Genomic DNA, 12896 nt, shown 5'->3' on the forward strand with positions numbered 1-12896 from the left:
AGAGGCAGAGCTTTGTGCAGTCTTTTTTCACTGAGAGGGGCGGGGAGAGGTGGAGATCGGCGGATATTGACTGGCCTGGAGGCAGAGCTACAGCGCAAAGCTCTGCCTCCCCTGAACAGCAAAATCCACGACCTGAAAAGGCGTAGAATTTTGCCCTGGGATTTCATGGGGATAAAGACCTCGATCTGCCGCGGGGATGCTGCAAATCAGTTTGAATTGTAATGCCGAAACTGCCTGCTGAATAAAAACAGGGATTTTGAATCACTTTATTCTGTCTTTAAGACTGGTCAGAAGCACCATTGTACATGTGTCATCAACAATAGTGGGGATGGGTTTTATCAAGCTTTGTGCCACTAAAATGACCAAACATTGATCAACAGTTTTAAAATATTTTTGGTAGGTTTTATATTTATATTTAATCTAGCCATCTTTTCCTGATACAAAATGAATTTTATTTGGCAAACAAGGATCTTCATAACATGCAAAAATAGATTAGTCATCAATTGTATCTTCCATCAGATCAGTCAGGAAGACCATCCACGCCCTAATTCAATAAACTTTTTTGATCTTATTTACAACATACCCTTTCAGTATGTAGCTAGTAAAAAAGTACTACAACATAGATAAGAAAAGTAATATCAAAATCCAGTTAACTTAGGACACCTGACATTATTTTGTGTATTTTTGTATGCTGAGGGACTAAAGGGTATTTTATGGATAAGATGTGAAAACATCTCATGTGAAAAATGCAGGTGAAGTATTTATAGAACCTGGGCCCCATCCTCTTAAAACCAGATCTTACAGCATAGATGTTTGGTTAGAACAGCAATTGAACCACTGTGTTTTATTGCACATATGTGAGAGGTTCATAATGGGGATGCAGACTGCGTATCATTTTTTGGGGTAGGAATGCCTTCAATATCTGTCATAAAGAGACACACGTTACAGAGTTTTATTAAAGGAAGATCTTACATTGATGTCCTAATTGTTTACAGTTGGTTGAGTTAAATGACTACAAAGAATAAGGGTCACTTTTAAAGTTAAGTTTTAGTGTTGCTATTTCTGGATGAGCTAATTGCCTCAAAATATGCAGACTGGGGGTGTACATTTACTCTCAGGGTATTTTCCCTGTTATTTATTTTCATGTTTTTGACGTGGATAGCGTATAAACCTGTTGTAGAACTCTAAGGGCTGGTTTAGACTAGCAGGAAGTGCAGCATTTTCAGCGGGTGACAAAAGTGATGTTTAATAGTGATCACCTGCCGTTACATTCAAATTAACTGAAGTTTTTTTTACAGCTTTCTGCACCATTCACGTAAATGCAGGAGTAAGTCCCGTAAACTCATCTCGTATTGAATGCTACATATAGCATCCAAGATAGCTACATTCTTTGTCCCACCAGCTGCCTGTGTGAACCAGACATGACTTCTCAGTGTATTATATGTATCCACTGTCAAGCAATAGACTAGATAGGTCAGTATGGAGTCTCTTTCTTCAGTGAAGGCTAACCTGGTCTTAGGAGGCACTATGTTAAGCAAAGAATGATGATTAAATATTTGGATCATTTGAAGTGCTGACAGTTAAATCTCATGCTTATATTCCTGTTGGATTCAATTTTATCCCAGGGGTACGAGTGCTCCCTGCAATTTGTAGTGCATACACTACAGGGCCACATAGGGGTTTTGTTACACCTTCCCTCCCCTAACCCTAGATAGGCACGGATGGAGAGTCTGCAGGGTAACTCCATGAGTGTGCTTCCCAAAACTTGCAGGATCTGATATTCCACAAATTGTATACTGTATATTTAACATTACTGGAGTCTTTTTAACGTCCCAGGGTATTGTGGATAATGATCACCTGAGGATTTGCAGCATATACTCAAAGTAGGATTAAAAGGATGAGTGCAGTTAAATTCAGGTATGCTCGGCCAAGGTATTACATAAAACAGAAATACAATTTTCTATGGTAAAGGAATTTTCATTTAGGAACAAAAGACCAACCAGAAGCTTCACCTTAAAGTAAAAGTAAACCTAAAATGGAGAAAGAAGCACATATGTGCAAATAATGGTCAGCCAACTATCTGCCTAATATTTTGTAGGTCTCCTTTGCTGTGCAGCTGGAACAGTTCTACCCACCTGCCCGTGTGGATACCTCAAGATCACTAATACTACTGTTGTTTGTATGGTACCACTATATGGTTGGTTACTTAATGAGTTTTAAATCTGGGGATTTAGGAGACCAAAGAACATGTGATCACATCAGGCCAGCTTCTTAAATTGCTCCATGATCCAATTCTGATACTCATAAGCCCATTAATAGTGCTTTTGGCAGTGGACAGGGGTCAACATGTACACCCAAACTGGTCTGCAGCTACGCAACTCTAAATTTAGCAACCTGTGAATTGCTGTGGGTTCTGACACCTTTCCCTCATGGACAGTTTCTCAGCAATTTATGCCAAAGTAGCTGTTCTGTGACATTAGGTCAGACTGGCCAGCCCTTTCACACTGTTGCCAGACCACTTATGGTATGTTGTTATCAGTAACAAGAAACAATTTAGACAGCCTGCTGCTTTGGAGATGCTCTGAACCACCAGTCATGTAACCATCCAAAGTAGGCAATTGTTAAAACACTGCATGCATGCTCAATTATCTGTGTCATGCAAAAGTAGGAACTGACTGTCCACTTAATGCCTGATATCTCCCATACCTTGATGGGTGCAACTGTAGGACGATATTGAATATTCTTGTTCACTTCTGTCTATGTGATCCAACAAGCTGGTATCTTTGCATATTTCTAACTAAAAAGATGGGGGGAAAACAGTGACTTGAATAGCAATCGATCAGCAGCAAATTGAGGAACATCTGTACATTTCTATGTCTGCAGATTGACTTGATCTGGGTCAAATACTGAATTTCGTGAGTCAGTTTGCTCAGCTCTAACATTGCCTAGTTAAATGATTACAGTAAGCTTATGCTTTTTTTTTCTTCTTTCAGCACAGCTATCTATCTCTTGGTCATTGTTAGTTTCTTTTGAAGCTGACAGGGATAGATCATCAGAGGGCATATAGGAGCACAGATGGAGCTGATGCTAATCTTTTAGGAAGTCCTGAGCTGTTTCCTCATGTGTCTGCGTACTGACATAGTTTATCCATATAGATCAGCAGTATGTGTGTAAGAGTCAGTAAAGCTGCTTTCGTATTGCTTTGAATGTAAGTGAAAGGTTCTAATATGCAAACGTGTGAAAGACCTCATGGAGAATCAGCCTTACTACCGAAAACAACATGATGTACAACAACACAAGTAAATGTATCTTTGCATTTGCTTCCAAAACATTTTAAAGGACAGGAAATTCTAAAAAGTTTTACATATGTGGTATTTTTATTCAGTTGCGGAGTTAAATAAATTCCATGAGTTTCCTCGTTAAAGCAGGCCAGAACGCTTTATGTATATTTTCAGTTTTCTCAGAAAAAAATGATCTATTATCAATAATTTACCTCTTCTCCTCTCGTCTGTGACCAGAAGGTATCTGTTTCACGTAGTCTAATTTCATTTCATATGAACACAGAGGAAGCCATATTGAATAGCTACAGTCACAGTGGCGCAACTACAAATCATGACCCCCTCCCCTCAGAGAAACTTTGATGCCCCCCCATATTTAACCTTCCCCTGCCACCCCTGGTGACCCTTAAAGCTTGGGGGGGGGGGGGCATCTTAAATAAAAGGAAATTGGCAATTGAGTTTTTCCCATACACTAATCTGCCTTACCCATATGTTTTGATAATGGGCGGGGCCAACCCCGGAAATAACAATTAAACACGTACAAAAATTATGGGTTACCGGCCACCTTGGTATACAAAAGTGTCAAATTTTATTAATCCAAAAAGGGAAAAACAATACACTCCTCCATGCCTCCAGTCACCACCCGCCCTCTTTAAAAAGAGGTATTCCCTACGGACAGTTCCTTCGGTTACGAAGGAACTGTTCTAATGAAGACGATTTTCGACGAGAGTCCAGGAGTATGTACGAAAGATTTCGTGAACGTGGATATGCGCACTCTGTTTTGCGGAGGGCATTGAAGCGGGCTTGGAGCCTAAATAGAGGTGATCTCTTGGCCTCCCGTGGTGGGGGGTCCGGTGTGGAGGGAGGGGGACATATGCGGCTTGTGACCGGCTATGGTACCCATTGGGAGGGTTTGCGAGGTTTGTTGTCCACTTTCTGGCCAATTTTGACGGCCTCAGATGAGATAGCTAAGGTGGTAGGACCCCGCCCACTCCTTACCGCAAAAAGAGCCCCTAATTTGAAGGATAAATTGGTCCGAAGTGAGTTTAATGCGAACAATGAAACTTGGCTGCAGAGAGCCGTGCCCAATGGGTCATACAAGTGCAATAAGTGTAAACTTTGCCCCTTTGTGGAACGGACCGGCGTATTTGAGAACAGCACGGGGGACGTTAAATACGATATAAGAGCATTTATTAATTGCAACACGACGCGGGTTGTGTATATGATACAGTGCCCGTGCGGACTCAAGTACATCGGCAAAACAAAAAGGGCTATGAAAGAGCGGGTATTAGAACATTTTGGTAAAATCAAAGGGGGCAAAGCCCCTGGGGGTATATATGACCATTATAGAGAATGTCATGGAAATGACCTGACAGGTACTTCAGTTAAAGGTATCTATAGATTGAAGGTATCCACTAGGAGGGGGGACTTCGATGAATTGCTGTACTGTAAGGAAGCATCCTGGATCTTCAAATTAAAAACGGTATCACCATTGGGTTTAAACGCAGAATTGGACTTAACTCCCTTCTTGCGGATTAGGAGATATGAATGACCGATTGGGTGTTGCTTGAACCCGCAGCGAATGATAGGTGCCATTATAAGTAAGTGCCATCTGAAAAATGAATACTATATAGTAGGAGTGTGCTGACTCCCCCTCTTTGCATCTTTATCGCAATGAACTTGGTATATCACTATGGGATGTGGAGTTCCGGATGGATGGATATCCCTTGCCTTTACATGGTGGATCCTTAATGTTTATCAGAGTTTCCCTTTTCCTTATTGCTATTTGAACTTTGTGCGTTTATGTGGCGTTTATATAGCGTTTAATAGCCTTTATGACGTACGATGGAGATGATACTCACAGTGGGCTGTTTCAATGACTCAAGATGTATGCCTTATGGGCGCTTCTCGCCTTTCTAGCCGACGTGTGTATGTGTTGCCTATGGCCCGCCCAGCCGCTTGGGGATCGCCAGTTGCGCTGCAAGCATGGAAAAGAGGCGGGTCTCCGGACCATTCTTAAGCCAAGAGTGATGTGTGGAGGCCACACCCTGATGAAGCGTCACATATGACGCGAAACGTCGGTGGGCGGAGCTACGCAGCTTGATTTCCGTTACCCTCCCGCGCTTTGGTGAGCATGATGTCCTGTGCCCGGATGGTCTCCCCTGTCATTGGCATCCCTGGTTGAGCGTGGCTAACCGGTCCACGTTCAATGAAAGGTGAAGTAGTAAGCGGGACAAACAGACGAGCAAGGCGGATTTATACTCTCCTACAAACCGTCACACAGAGCATTGCAAGAAGCTGCCTGTCATTTATTGGACGCATTGGAGAGGTCAAGGAGAAGCCGGTGCACACGTTTGGTGAGACCTATCCTATATTGTTTACTCGGCCATATGAACTGTGATACTTTCGAGGAATTGGTTCTATAGTCCTGGCTGCATTGATTAAAGTCAGGACTTGATATTCATCTATTGTGGCCAATACTTGGAGTTTATTTGAAACACAGAGAGTCCATTAAGGGGGGCCCCCACCAAAAACGTGACAATACATTAGGCACCAGTATGTAAGCGCGGGATGAGTGATGTGTGCATGGGATGTATTATACATGTGCAAATATTTATTGGAAATATCTCTCCATGCTGAATTTGATAGCTACAAAGCCTTTACTCACTCAATTTTTAACCTTTTGTACCATGAGTGTTCTATTCACATGAGTAATTTTGGGGGGGGGGGCATCTTGCAAGTGTCCTAACGAAAAGTGCACCCAAGAGTCATTTCTTGTTCTTATGCAATTTCCTAACAAAAAAGTGTGGACATCATAACCTTCACATTCATAACAAGTGTAGCCTCAAGAACACCTGATCTGCAGGATGGGCCCCTTTATCAGATGGAGTGAAATACTAGTTGGGCCCCCTTAGGCCCCCTTACAGCTCTGCTCACCACTAGTTACACCCCTGGCTGCAGATGTTAGTAACCTGTACATAGGGTAAATTAAAGCAGACATGCCCATGCTCTTTCTGCCTCTTTTGGCTTCTGCGTTGGGTATAAACTGAGCACCCATTTTTATTTGAGAGAGCGCATAAAAATGATTGACTTGATTATAAATTGAGGGGGAGTTTTACTAGCTGCCATCTCTCCCCCCCTCCCCTGTTTCTCCTATTGAACCTGCTGCCATTCTTGTCTTCTGATTGGTAAGTTATCAATGTGACCTCCACTGGCACCCACCCAAAACCTGCAGTAACTGGGTTCCACCTCAATATTCACTACAGTCCATAGTCCTGCAGTAGAGGGTCTTTGTTTCTCCACCCACTAGTCTCACCAGTTCCTTCAGAAGTTTTCCCGACTCTAATGCAGAAAACTATGCAAAAAGGAGCAGGCTTTAACTTCCTTTTCTGGTTTCTGCTGTGAGGTCTCCAATTGCTGTCTACCTACATGTCCTCACACTTTGTATCCTGGGTAAACTGCTGCTACCATCGTCCACAGCTCTTTGAGTGTTGCCCTTTATTTCCGCTATTCATGATATCCAGTTTACATTTCATTGTATATTATATTTATAATGCCAGAGCAAGAAGATTTAGGTTAGTTAACTAAACTTTTATAACTAAATATTTCCATAAAAATGTAGGAAGTCCAAGAAAATGTATCTGTTACTGTACGTTTGTATGAAACTTGGGTAATCTCAGTTAAACAACAAAATTGTTTACGCAGGGACATACCATGTTGGAAATTCCTATGTCAGAAAATAACCTTATTTCTGCTTGAAAGTTAAATGCTTTGCTCATTTCTCAATGTAACTTTAGAAATTGGGTTATAGCAAAGAAACTGGAAGAGTAATTGGAGGGATCATCATGATGCAGAGCATTATGTAACAAAGTTGGAGGGGGGGAGGACTGATCTTTCTGAAATCCCAGAATATATCTACAGCATACGCCTGTGATTCTATAGTTATTAAGTTTATAAAATATATATTTTCTAAGTTTTTAACTTTTTTTTTTTAATCAATAACGCTTTTCTTTATTGTGACGAAGCTATAGATAAATTCTCCTACAATGTAGATACCTGCTGAACAGGTAGCGGCTGATCACTTGGCCAACAGCTGTGTGAATTAACAGCTACCAGCTTATTGATCACCAGCTATTGGCTTTCATTTGCTAGGGCGCATTCCATTCCCTTGGTGGGTGGAGATTTGCATGTTAATAGAATTCTCCATTCAAATATAATGAAGATTATCTATTTTGCCTTTAGATCCAGATACTAACCTGCATACACAGCCATGGCAATAATAATAATAATAATAATAATACAAATAATTCTGGAGTAAAAGTTACTCCAGAACTCACTTACGCACCCTTCTGAGAGTTGTTGTCCATCCTGTTTATTCCTTGAGGTATTTATTAATAATAAAATGATCTCCCTTTACAGCCATTGTAAAAGGTTATTTGCAAAGCAGAGGTTTAAAGCGGATCCAAGATGAAAAACTAACTATAACAAGTAACTTGTCTATATATCTTATCTAAAGTTTAGATAGTTTACACAACAAATCTAGCTGCAAACAGCTTTAATAGAATATGATTCTTTCTTCCTGTAATACAATGACAGCAGCCATGTTGTTTGTAAACATTACACACAGCCAAGCTTATCTGCATCTTGAGCACAAAAACCTAATCCCCCCTCCTCCTCCCTCCTCCCCTCTGCCTCTGAAATCTCTGGCTAGTAATACCTCCCCCTCCTCCTGCCCAGACTGGGCTCCCATAAGCCCTTGCTACTGTCTGAAAGTGCCTTGGCTCTCTGAAAACCTGTGGGCGTGGCTTGTTTAGTTTATAGGGAGTTACAGTATTAAAACAAAAACAAAAAAGTATTTGGCTTGAGGAATGTCCTATAAACAATAGGAAAGGAACCCAATTATACAATGTGTAAATGTTCATCTCGGATCCACTTTAAATAGACAATAGAGGTGATACGAACTTTGGAAAAATACACATTTCATTCAGTAAAGACTGTGTTTTGTGAGGTAGCTTATGTGTGGAAGCAGTCAGTTTTGACCCACAACATATTATAGATTTTGGTGAAGTGTGCAGCCCTTCTAATTAATCATAGTTTATACATTTGGGTGATTCTTAAAGAGGAACTTTAACCCAGGATTGAAATTCATCCCAATCAGTAGTTGATATTCCCTCTTCCATGAGAAATCTTTACCTTTTCATAAATAGATCATCAGGGACATCTGTTTGGCTGATATTGTGGTGAAATCCCTCCCACAGTGTGATATTAGGACCATGGTCCTGACAGTTTCCTGTCTGTGAACCTCATTGCATTGTGGGAAGTAACGTCTGTTTCCAACTGCCAAGCAAGCCTTATCTCCCTCTGCGGAACAATCCATTACTGAAAGTTCTATGCACAGAGATCACCTGGCAGGACTAAAGATGTTTCCACCTGTGATTAATTTCAGAATGTAAATCAGGGTGAGGAAAGGTTGTTTTTTCAATGTGCAAACACTGATGAAATAATTTATATATGAACATTGTAAAAAAGAAGCAATTTTATTGAGTATGTTATTGTCACTACAGTTCCTCTTTAATTTATCAGTACTTTTTATTAGTATTAACATTAGTTATTAGTATTTTTATTCAGCTAACTACAATGTCCTCTCTCATTGAGTTACTATAGGTCGAACACATTTTCAAAGTCCTAACCAAGGTTTCCACCATATTGAAATGTAATCAACTTTTACAGATAATTCAATTAAAATACAACGTGATGTCAGTGTTGAGGAACAGAGCCCAGCTAGAGAACTTGTAGTGGATGGAGGAATGTAAAGGGTAGTAGTTACGGTAACTCAGATTGCTGCCTAATATAAGTAAGGCAATTGTCATGAAAAGTCTAGCATTAAATGGAACATTCCACTGTAATTATGAGATATTCTTGTATATTACAAGTTTAGCTGCATGTTTCTTTTAGCAATTCAGTTTATTGATTTTAATGGTTCAATTTATTGCTAAATTGTATGTAGGACAATGTATTTAAAACTACCGTATTAAGAACATTTGTAGAAGTAAAGCATTGGTGTTCCAGATGCATATAGAGTATTTAAAAAGCCTTAGACAAATGGGGATGTATTAGAAACAAAGTTTTGTGAAAGTAACACTGTTTGAGAAAGTTAAATTATTCCAGCTTTCAGGGAACTAGTCCCCTTCTTCAGGACAATTTCCAGATGTTAGCTGAAGTATTAGTGAACACGAAGGCATACATATAAAAATGGTGCCGGAAAATTTGTGTGCAGGGCAAAGCCAAAAGATGGCTCACCCTGCTCCTGCAAAAGTCCCGGTGGCGTTTATTTATTTATTTATTTATTTGTTGTATTTATAAAGCGCCAACATATTACGCAGCACTGGACATTAATTTAGGTTACAGACAATATTTAGGGGTGACATACAGCAATATGACAATACAGGAATACAAGAAAGACCAGATCATGCAGCACAGTATGAGTACAAGGTAATGCTTAGTCAGTCACTGGATGGGAGCATGGATATTAGGCAAGTTAGGTTCACTCAAATGCCTAGCATGGGTGCACAGTAATAGAGGTGCATGATCAGGTAGGACACAAAAGGAGTGAGGACCCTGCCCAAAGGCTTACAATCTAGAGGGAGAGGTATGGACACGAGAGGTAGCGTTCATTACTATTCCCCTCTAGACCTCCATGGACTTGGGGGAAAGATATAATTCCGCTGCTACCTATTGCTGGCGGCCGAATTACGCTGTTTTTAAAGTAATTTAGGCCCATCTTATGACAGCTCCCACATTACTGTCTAAGCACCTCTATAGCCGTAATTCACATTACTGCCTATGGCCGTGGCCAGCTTTGCCAAAATCTTTAGCACCATTTTTTGATATTACGAACATGAAGATGACAGGTGTACTGGTTACTATTTAGCAGTTATTTGTCAGGTGGTCAGTAGGCTGGCGCCAGTGACAAATGTGGATACAATGAAAGAATTTAGTTTTAAATATTTCAAAGAGTTCCCAGTCATTACTTTTTTAAATCATTTGTTGCTTACCTGCCATTTTCCCTGAAGTAGTTTTTTTTACTTATTCACTTTTTATCTGTCTTCTCAGATGATATTCTATGGAAAGGAGAGGGGAATGATAGATTCGGCAGGCATTCTAGTGGTTTAAAAAGAAGATGACCCCTGCCACTGTAGTGTTGGGGAGAGTAATATCAAGGTAACATTTAATTTATCTTTTCAACACATTGTTACATTTTTCAGTGTTTTGTCAGGGGAGGCCTTACCTGCTTAGTGTTAGGCTTGGAAGTTTTATACACTTAGCTGACTGTTTAGTGGTGGCCCATACTATTCAAACCATTAAGGCCTCTTTTCCATGGGCGGCTGAACTGCTCATTTGTAGAGCAGTTCAGCCTCCTGGCTGCTGGCCACAAGTGCCATTTGGCTGCAATTACATGCAGCTGAATAGCTGGATTTGGTAACACGACATGTGTCACATTTGACACATAGCGTTGTTACCCGACGGGCAAAAACCGTCTCGTGTCACATCTGAGCAGGACAACTGACATGCTCAGATGCAAGTTCAAGGGGTGGGCTGTCCACCTCCCTTGCCAAGTGTTAGCAAGCACCCGGCTGGAGGACTGGAGCAGCTGCTTGTAGAAAAAAGGCCTTAGACAGTTCTAGCCTTTACCAGTGCAACCTGCAGTACCATAATGTCTTAGCTATTACATATGTGTATTATTTGATGTGGTGTATTAGTTAACACACTCAGGTTTCCAGTCATCTCTTGGGGAAGATGTTGTTATTTTCCACATGTTGCTTTAATAGAAAAAGTTGTTGGAGTTTAGCAGTGTTAAAATGAGAAGAATTAGGCATAATGAGAAAAACAGAAACAAAATTAAACTACATTTCATAAAATCAATATTAGATATACACACATATTAATACAATAGGTTTAGTGGCCTCTTAATCAATGCTATTGTTGTGCCCACAGTAGAGGGCATCATTCTTCTCTCTCTCCCCCCTTCCCTTCCCCCATTAAACAGAACAGGCTTCTGAAAGCAGTCAATCCTGTATTGAAAACTGTTATGGTCAGGAACAATATTCTTAGACAACATTGGATGAGTGGATGTGGACATAGCATAAGAAAACAAAAACAAACTAGAGTGACATCCTCAGAAGAGTAAATGAGTAAGCAACCTCTACCAGGGCCATGATCCCTGTTCTAACTGAAACACTAACTCACTGCAGTATCCAATGTATGACTTTGTTGTGTTTGCTAGTCAGAGGTTTATGTTCATAGGAGAGAGCTTGGTGTGATTGGTTGGAATTGATCATAATAGTGACATATCATTAGTAGTGATGGTCGTGTCTAGGAGATCTCATGGAGAAGCATGTGATTTGTTTGATCAGCTGATAGATTTGCAAATCTCTGATTTGTTGTGATCACATCCTGCTTTAGCACATGATCATGACTAGCAAATCAGAGACTTTCATATCTATTACCTGACCAAACTGATCACGTTTCTCCATGAGTTCTCCTAGACATGACCATCACTAATTATGGGACTGTGATTTACACCTTGAATTTATGACCCATAGGAATTTAGCTGCACTCCTGAGATGAACATTTTGAATATTTAGTAGTGTAATGAAGGTAGTATCTTCAGTCCACCAGTGTATCTCCTCAGACCTCCAAGCAGCTTAAGCATGCAGCTTCCTCTAGAATGCAGCAGATCAACAGGGAAACAGGATAGGCTGTGAGCAACACTCCAAGGTCTGAATCATTAAGCAACACTATGGACACTGGCAAAAATAAGTACCATGGGTGCCATAATTACACAGCAGGCACTGGCGAGTACGATATTAACATTATTGTCTATGAAGTGCCAAAATTACCATTGGGTGCCTGGTAATTACCTGTCTTCTCCCAGCCTGGAACCACCTTTGCACTTTTTTGACCAGGATGCCTAGTTTTGTGGTCCTAGGTCTGAATAGCGCAATGAATTAGAGGAATAGAAATAGGCACTCCACATAAAAGGAATTACAGTAGAGCGCTGGTTATCTGGAACTCAACTAACCAGCAGTCTCAACGAACCAGCACAAATCGCCCACAGTACTCACAGTGGTGAAGGCCAACTTCTTAGGTTTCTTCCGTGCTTAAAGACTGGGTTAATATACTTAACCACTTGCCGACCGCGCACTCATAACGCGCGTCGGCAAAGTGGCAGCTGCAGGCTAATTAATCAGGAAACAGCCACTCGCGCGAGCGGCTGCTTCCTGTCAATTCACGGCGGCGGGCTCCGTGAATAGCCCGCGGGCCGCCGATTGCGGCTCGCAGGCTAAATGTAAACACAAGCGGAAATAATCCGCTTTGTTTACATTTGTACAACGCTGCTAACAGTTGCAGCGTTGTACTAGATTGTACTAGATGAGCGATCCCCGGCCAATCAGCGGCCGGGGATCGCAGTCACATGACAGGCAGGAGCCTGTTAGAGGCTGCACAGGACAGATCCGTTCCTGTGCAGCCTCCAATCTCCGGGGAAGGGAGGGAGGAGAGGGAGAGGGGGAATCCTGCGGTGGAGGGGGCTTTAAAGGTGCCCCCCCCCCACCAGCC

At 41.2% G+C, this 12896-nt stretch overlaps 1 protein-coding gene across 4 annotated transcripts in view; it reads left to right on the forward strand.

The window, feature by feature from the left end:
- ADAMTS14 (ADAM metallopeptidase with thrombospondin type 1 motif 14) overlaps nt 1-12896 on the forward strand; it is a 308652-nt gene that overhangs the window by 83044 nt on the left and 212712 nt on the right. For 2 of the 4 annotated variants that reach the window (XM_068257867.1, XM_068257866.1), the window contains exon 2: nt 10392-10499. The exons of the other annotated variants lie outside the window; for them this stretch is intronic. The gene's annotated coding sequence lies outside the window, so the exon portion shown is untranslated. The remainder of the gene's footprint in view (nt 1-10391; nt 10500-12896) is intronic. 4 annotated transcript variants of the gene reach the window in all.

This window comes from Hyperolius riggenbachi, chromosome 10 (assembly GCF_040937935.1).
Source record: "Hyperolius riggenbachi isolate aHypRig1 chromosome 10, aHypRig1.pri, whole genome shotgun sequence".
NCBI classification, from domain to species: Eukaryota; Metazoa; Chordata; class Amphibia; order Anura; family Hyperoliidae; genus Hyperolius; species Hyperolius riggenbachi.